A 9021-nucleotide genomic window follows, 5' to 3' on the forward strand; every position below is an offset into this window, starting at 1 on the left:
GCCATCAGCCCCGGCTCCCCACCACCGTTCACTCCCTGTGACAGCAACCCCCCATTGAGCACCCCTTTTTGTCCTCCCCTTGGGGTTTTGCGCCCAGGTGTGTCCTCCACTTCCTCTCCCCCCTGCTCTCTTCCCCCCACCCTCTGGCCTCCCCCACATGCCCCCTCGCCTCTGAGTCTCTTCCCCCACTTCCTCTTGTTCTCTCCCCCAGGGGGTGAGTTGCTGGCTCTCACCTGTGCTCCCCACGGTGGGCACCCTTGAGCAGTGAATGGAAGGGCAGCGTCTGGCTGCACAGGCACCAGCTCCCTCTAGGGGCCAAATGTTAGAACTGCAGCCAACTTTTGTTCCCGTGTCCGGCTGCCCAGAGGAAAAACGCAAAAACTCAGGACTGTCCCCTCCAAAATCAGGATTGCTGGCAACTTTTGGATCACATAACAGCTGCTTCTGAAAGAGACCCTTCTCCTCCCCCCAGTCACTGGCCTGAGCCTATTTCCAGGAGCTTGTAGGGAAAGGAAGAGGACTGTGGAGTGTGGAATATTTGTTACAGCATAATGTTCAAGAAAGTGAGCAAGGACTTTCTCAGCAGCGTTGCTGGTGTCTCAGTAGGGGCAGCCCTTGGACTGGCACTTCATCAGGCTGGATCTCTTGCTGAAAAGCAGGAAAAGACCCAGAAGCTGCAGATCAGTGGGAGAAAACAGGAGAAATCAGATGCTTTCAAAGCTGCTGAAAGCTAAAGTCTTGGGCTGAATTATTGTTTAACATTTAGTTAATTTTTGTAGAAAATTATAGGGCAGGGGGAGCGATAAGTGGAAGGCAAGATTGAAAGCGTGAAATCCAATAAGGTTTTTATTTAGACAAAACAGCCATGCTGTTCCAGAAATAGTTGCAGCAGGAGTCCCTGCCCCCAACTGTTTCTCTCTGTGTCACACACACTCTCTTCCTGCTTCCTGTTAGATTTTCTAAACTCAAAGACTACAACTCCCAACATGCCATACTGGCTAGAGCAACACCACATTTCCCTGTCTCAAGAACAACCCTGATGTTACATCAGTAATAATAATAATGCAGTAACTTGCTACTGTATTAACAAATGCCAATTAAGTAATTAGCAAATAAACAAACAATAACTAAGAAGAAACAGTTATGTAACTCTAAGTAAATTTCTAGTTATAACCGAGGACTAATCCCCTTTTTTGTTAATAATTATATAACATAGTCTCTAGTTCATACCGATGGCCATCTGACTCTGATAGCATGTCTGTCAGGTCCAATGTCCTGTCTGTTCTCCTGCCTTGTCAGTGGCAAAGTAAAATCACTGGGACCAGTTAGATGGTCTGAAACATCTCTGCTTCACTCTTGGTAAGCAGGTGCAAGTTGAATGGCGTTCCATAGTGGACCATCTCACAGCTTGTAAGTGCCAGGTTCTTTTTATGCAACAATTTTCCAGTGGAGATGTGAACCTGGGGTCTCCTTTTCATAACGAACCACATTTGACTTTGGGTTCTTAGGCCCCATGATGTTTATCTGTATGTCTTACATTTGTGCTGTTTCTGTTGAACAGTTTGTCTTATATCCAGCTGCAGGGATATATCAGATGTAAATTCCTGTAATTGAGCAATATTTTATTTAATATACATCTCTCTACCATGCAATAATTCAGTCGGTGAGGTGTGCACTGTGGCACCATAGGTTTGAAAGAAAACTGTAGTGAAGGTCATCTATACTTTTCTTTCCAACATAGCTGTCTGAAGACTGCCTTCCAAGCTTCTGCTGAATCATTCAATTTCTCTGTTAGCTTGAGGATCTGCTATGTCTAATAGTCCTGTCTGCCAGGAAAGTTTCAAATTCCAGTGAGGTGAGTTCGTTCTGTTGTCTGATATCAGTTCTTTTGGGTACCCTTCCTTGCTAAAGTCTGTCAACAAGAACTTGATCACCATAGCAGTGGAGACCTGTGATGTAAATAACACTTCCAGCCATTTACTGAAGTAGTCTATCAGGCTGATCACATAGTAACTGTCACGTGGTGCATTGTCGAATTGACCTGGCAAACCCTTCCAGTGCTGCAGCTGGAAGGGGAACAGGCTGTAATAAATGCAACTACTTCTTTGTCATCATCCATCTGTACATCGTGCAAAGGCAAGGGAAGACGGGACAAATGATCAGCAATCATTTTTCATTCCCAGCCTGTACTCTGTCATACAGGAAAGGCAATACTTTTGCTGACCATTGAGTAATTTGGCTTACTGCTTGTCTGAGTCCTTTAAATGTTAACAGTGTCGTCCAAGGGCTGCGATCTGTAAGCAATTTGAAAGTAAGTTCTTCATTTTTCCATAGCCCATATGCAAGCAAATGCCACCTTTTCAACAACGGAAAATTTCTCCTCTAAACTTCTGTAAGTGTTTGCAAAGCAAATGCAACAGGCTTCTCCATGTTTCCATGGTGGAGTTGAATAAGTATTGCTCCCAGTCTGTAGCGTGAGGCATCTGTAGCCGCAATTGTTGGTAATGCAGGTGCAAACAAAGTTAGTGCTGGGCTATTTACAATCAAATTGTTTCCTGTCTCAAAACTAATTTGTGCGGCCCTGCTGTTGTGACACAGTGTAGTGCAACCTGGAGATGTTTCCATGTTCCTCCAGAGTCTTGCTGAACAAAATAATATTGTCCAAACAACACTGGACTCCAAGTTGGTTCTTTAGAATCACTGACATCATTCTTTGGAAAGCGCTGGGTGCCGATGCTAGTTTCCACGGAACAGGTTTAAAGCAGAATAGTTCAGCATGCGTAATAATGAACATTGTGAGAGCTGTGCTTTCCTTCTGTAGCATAATGTGGTGAGATGCACTCAGTAGATCAAGAGTAGAAAACATCTTTGCACCACAAAGTCCCTTGACTGCTTCTTTTAGGGGGAGTGGATGGCTGTCAATCACGACAGCTTTATTAGGCTCCCTTAATTCTATGCAACGATCAATACCTCCAGGTTTCTCCTTCATCACCTTTATTGGTGAGACCCATTCAGAGGATGCCATCTCTTCAGTAATACCATTCCGTACTCATTTTTTATGCTCCTGTGATACAGCATCCCTGATTGAGAATGGAAGACAGTGCAATTTCTGTGCTATGGCTGTCACATTAGGTCAGTTTACTTTTGTGAACAAATCCAAATGCACAGCCAAGGGCCTTCTCTGTACCATCCTTGTTAAGAGCGGAGACTGGTGTTTGTGCTGTAATGGTGCCAGTGGCATAGGAGTAACCTGCCCATTGACCACCGGCATGTGGAGTGCGTCAAACAAATCTCTGCCTAGGACAGGAGTACCCCTCTACACAATACATTCTGCTGGTACACAACATGTATCAAAAGTCACAGTTACAGATAAGCAACCAAGCACAGGAATGCAGTTCAGCAAGTAGTGCGCTAGATGTAAGCTTGCTTCAGTAAGTGGCACACGTCCAAAGTATTGCAAGTGAATTGATATAGGTAGTATAGAAACCACGGAGCCAGTGTCCAGCATTAATTCCACCACCTGGGGCTCCCCCCTGCTGCAGAAGGGCTTGAACAATAGATGTTATTTTATCCATGATGCGTGTGGAGCTGCTTCTGTCCCCCATCGGGGCGAGGGGGACCCCATAGCTCCCAGCCATCATGAGTGGCAGCAGCGGTGGGTGCTGGACCCCAATCCCTATTTTGTCATGGTTATTTTTAGTAAAAGTCACAGACACGTCACTGGCAACAAACAAAAATTCATGGAAACCTATGACCTATCCGTGACTTTTACTAAAAATAACCATGACAAAATCTTAGCCTTAGCTATGGCCTCCTCCTAGCCCATGGAGAGGAGTCAGTTTACGATTCCCATGCCTCTGCCGGTGGCCATGGTGCGAGTCAGGAAGGGTTGAGTTGGAGAAATTACTGAGGTATTCACTCCGCACCAGGTCCTGTCCTGAACAGGGGTGTGAGAGCTCTATTCCTGGGGGAGTTCTGCACCAAAAAATAAAAATTCTGTGCAAAATATTTTAAAATTCTGCAAATTTTATTTGTCAAAATAACACTACACAATCACGGCAGTTTCAATTATTTTGGTAATTTATTCAAAATACCTGTCAGCAAGTATGTTTGTAACTATACAGACACACAAAAATTCCCCCAGGAGTAGAGCATTAAAGAAACTCCGACGACAATCCAGTTCCTGTTTCTCTGCTCCCTTCCCTGCCACTCCAGAGCCCAGCCAGGGGGCCAGACACCCACAATCCCTCCTCCAAAGAGCTCAGCTGTGCCCCCCCGCCCAGATACCCACATCCCCTTCCCCCCAGAGACCAGCAATGGGGCCCCTCTTACCCAGATACGCCTGCTCCCTCCACCCAAGATCCAAGCCATGGCTCCCACCAATGTAGGGCTGGAAGGGACTTCAGCAGGTCATCAGCCCCTTGCACTGAGGCAACACCAAATAAATGTGGCCTGTCCTGGACGGTGTTTGCTCCACCTGGTCTTAACAACCTCCAAAGACAGGGATTCCACCACCTCCCTTGGAAGCTTGTTCGCGAGCTTAACTACTCCTGTAAAGTTTTCCCTAATATCTAATGTAAATCTCCCTTGGTGCAGTTTAAGCCCACTACTTCTTGCTCTTCCTTCAGTGGACATGGGCCTTCTTTGTAACAGCCCTTAACATATTTGAAGACTGTTATCACGCCTCTCCCATGCCCCCCCCCACACACCACAGTCATCTTTTCTCAAGACTGAACATGCCCAATTTTTGAACCTTTCCTGACCGATCAGGTTCCCTAAACTTTTTCTAATTTTTGCTGCTCTCCTCTAGACTCTCCTCAATTTGTCCACATCTTTCTTGTGTCCAAACCCGGACACAGTACTCCATCTGAGGCCTCACCACTGCCTCGTAGAGTGGGACAATTCACAGATTCCAAAGGCAGAGGGACCATTATGACCAGTCCAGTGGTGCCCAAACTTTTCCTCTTGCCCTCCTTCCCCCTTACCAGTAATGGAATCTGTCTGCCCCCTCCTCCATTACAGCACAGTGGGCTCAGCAAAGGAGCTTGGGCTGAAGGCGGAACTGGGGATGGGGGAGGAGCTAGGACTAGAGGCAGAGATAGCTGGAGGTGGAGCGGAGCTGCGGCTGGGTCTGGAGCAGGGCTGGGTGGTGCTCCCTCCTTGCCCCTTCAAATGTTCCTCTGTGTCCACCTGGGGGGGAGGGGTGTTGCACCCTATAGTTTGGAGACCACTGATCCAGTCTGACTTCCTGTATAACACAGATAATAGAACATCCCCAAATAATTCCTAGAGCAGATCTTTTAGAAAAACATCCAGTCTTGATTTAAAATATTGTCAGTGATGGAGAATCCACCACGACTCTTGGTAAATTGTTCCAATGGTTAATTATACTCACACCTAAAAATGTATACTTTGTTTCTGGTCTCAATTTGTCTAGCTTCAACTACCAGCCATTGGATCATGTTAGACCCCTCTCTGCTAGATTGGAGAGCCCATTCTTAAATATCTGTTCCCCATGTATACACTTAGACTGTAATCAAGTCATCCCTTAACTTTCCTCTTCATTAAGCTAAATAGACTGAATTCTTTGAGTATCACTGTCAGGCATGTTTTCTAATCCTTTAATCATTCTCGTGGCTCTTCTCTGAACCCTCTTCAATATATCAACATCCTTCTTGAATTGTGGGCACCAGAACTGGACACAGGATTCCAGCTGCAGTTGCACCAGTGCAAAACAGAAGAAAAACAAACCTCTCTACTCCTAGTTGAGATTCCCCTGTTCATGTATCTGAGGATCACATTAGCTCTTTTGGCCCCAGTGTTGCACTGGGAGCTCATGTTCAGCTGATTCATTACTGCTCAGGGTAGAATCCCCTAACCTGTAACTATGGCCTACATTCTTTGTTCCTAGCTGTGACATTATTGACATAAACTGTGACCGTTCAGATCATTGTTGCAACCAGGTCCTATGGTTGCACCAGTTCTTATACAGAAGAGGCCAAGTGGGGTGTCTATGGGAAAGTTGTAGTTTGCTGGTTATGATTATGCTGTATCATTTTTGTATTTGAAGTTATGAATATTGGCTATGTATTTGTTTGATTCTAAGTAGCCTCAGTGAAGCATTTGGTCAGCTTCTTGAGAAAGGACTATTCTCAGTAAGTGCCTAATCAAGAAACACTTAACTTACAATGGACTTTGGAAGACGCCAAACCACATCTGAGCTTTCCTAGGAACGTTCAAACTAACATGTAAACAATGGCGTCAGCCTGCAAAAAGCTGAACCATTCATAGACATGTAACTTGCCCAGGTGACTGCAAACTCCATCTTGTTGAGGGGATTTTACACAGGAGAACAAAGGGGTTTCCACCCACAAGAGAAAGACTATATAAGGCCCTAGAAACCCCTCCATTTTGTCTTCAGCTGGCTCAAAAGATAGCTTCTTCACCCCCAAGAGATGCTTGAAAGAAACTGGAACAAAGGACAGTAACTATGGGGGTGTGAGTAATTGCTGGATCCAGACTAGGAAGGAGTCTAGTCTGTAAAAGAAGCTTATTGGAACATATCTGAGGGTGAGATTTACCTGCATTTAGTTTCCTACTGTATTAGGCTTAGACTTGCATGTTTTTGTTTTATTTTACTTGGAAACTTAATTTGTTCTGTTTGTTATTACTTGGAATACTTAAATCCTACTTTTTATACTTAATAAAATCATTTCCACCTATTAATTGACCCAGAGCAAGTAATTAATTCCTGGGGGAGCAAACAGCTGTACATATCTCTCTATCAGTGTTACAGAGGGCGAACAATTCATGAATTTACCCTGTATAAGCTTTATACAGAGTAAAATAGATTTATTTGGGGTTTGGATCCCATTGAGAACTGGGTATCTGGGCGCTAGAGACCGGAGTACTTCTTAAGCTGTTTTCAGTTAAGCCTGCAGCTTGTGGGGTATGTGGTTCAGACATGGGTCTGTCTTTGCAGCAGGCTAGCGTGTCTGGCCCAACAAGACAGGCTACTGAAGTCCCAAGCTGCCAGGGAAAACAGGCTCAGAGGTAGTCTCAGCACAACAGGTGGCAATCCTAAGGAGATTTCTGTGACCTAACCCTGTATTAAAATACACAATGCTTGGACTCAATTTACCAAATGTAATGAAGTGGGGGATTTTCTTAATGGTTTGCATGAATACAGTGTGTGTCTCTGTTTTCTCTTTGTACTGTGTGTTTAATGAGATGGTGGAAGAGGGTGTTTGTTGTTGCAGAGGGCCAGGTGTGACCCCTCACCTAGCAGTCTGGACAACAGCCTGGAATTGCATAACATAGCAACTGGTGACCCAGAGACCCCCGCCCCCCACCTTGGGAGCCAGCCGGTTTTCAGCCAGAGGAAGAACAAAGGGCCGAGGAGAGAGGGCCCAGATGATCTGGAAGGCAGTGGGTTCTGGCCCATGGGAAGACAAAGGCCTGAGGAGAGAGGGCCCAGATTAGCTGGAAGGCAGCAGGTTCTGGCCTGTGGGAAAACAAAGGGTGGAAGAGAGAGGGTCCAGATGATCTGTTTGCCCAGGAAAGAAGACAAAGGATGGAGGAGGGCGTGTTGGGAAGTTGATATAGGGTGGTGGGCTGGAAGGTCACTTCTGGACTGGGGACAAAGAGAAAACTGATCCCACCTCCATGTTGGACAGGCCCAGATGGACTGTGCTGACTTTCTAGGCCCGAGGGCTCTGACCACTTCCCGTGCTGTGTTCAGATGTTCAATAAACCCTTTTCTTTTACACTGATTGAGAATCACTGCGCTCTAGAAATCAGGGTTGAATTGCTCCCTCTGGGTGTGGAGGCCCTGGGGGTCCGGAGTGAGTGGACTCCCAAAGGGGGCTCATAGAGAGACAGATGTGCAGGCTCAGAGGTGCAGTTCCAGAAGGCGGTGGAGCCCAAGGCTTAACCCCCAAGAGAGTGTAAATCCTGAGGACTGGCACGCTGAAGGGGGTTCCTCCCAGGGACTGTACGGAGCAGAGGGCACTAGTCCTGTGAGTCTGTGACACCAGATGATCCCAATTGCTCTGAATCAGTGACCCGTCCTCTTCATTATTTACCAGTCCCCCAGTTTTTGCCTCATCTGCAAACTTTATCAGCGATGATTTTGTGTTTTCTTCTAGGTCACGAATAAAAATGTTAAATAGTGTAGGGCTAAGAACCGATCCTGGAGGATCCCACCGGAAACACACCCGCTCAATGATGTTTCCATAGCTCAAAATGTAATTGTAAATATCAGTTAGTATACATTAAATGAATTAAAAATTGGCTATGTTAAATCTATATTGTTTTAATTTTTAATCAAAATGTCCTGCAGTACCAAGTCAAACACCTTAGGGAAAATCTAAGTATATTACGTCAACTCAATTACCTTTATCAACCCAACATGTAATCATCAAAAAAAAAAATCACATTAGTTTGACAGGATCTACTTTCCATAGGCCTCTGTTGATTTGCATTAAATATATTACCCTCCTTTAATTCTTTATTAAATCAAATCCTGTATCAGCTGCTCCATTATGTTGCCCAGGATCGATGTCAGGCAGACAGATCTAGGATTAGCTTTTTAAAGTACTGGCATAACATTAGCTTTCTTCCAGTATTTTGGAACTTCCCCAGTACTCCAAGACTTAGGGCTTGTCTACACTGCCAAGTTTTGTTGACAAAACTTATGTCGGCACCCAAAAGTCAACAAAACACATCACCAAACAGTGTTCACACTTGCTCCCTTTGTCAACACATGTCCACATTGGGGACACCATCACCGACAGGGTGAGCAATGCACCATGGGTATGTATCCCACAGTGCAGTGTTGTGGGAAGGAAGAGCTGATCACTGCACATCTTGGGATTCTCTCCAAATTCTCCCACAGCCCCCTCAGCTGCTGAGAGCAGCATCATGGATAGCTCTGTGAGCTCTCCGTGCTGAGGAATGGCAAAGCAGCATAGCAGTCTGTCCCCCTCCCCCTGCAGCAGCAGTCTGCCTGCCGCTGTGTTC

This window comes from Trachemys scripta, chromosome 7 (assembly GCF_013100865.1).
Source record: "Trachemys scripta elegans isolate TJP31775 chromosome 7, CAS_Tse_1.0, whole genome shotgun sequence".
Taxonomy (NCBI): Eukaryota; Metazoa; Chordata; order Testudines; family Emydidae; genus Trachemys; species Trachemys scripta.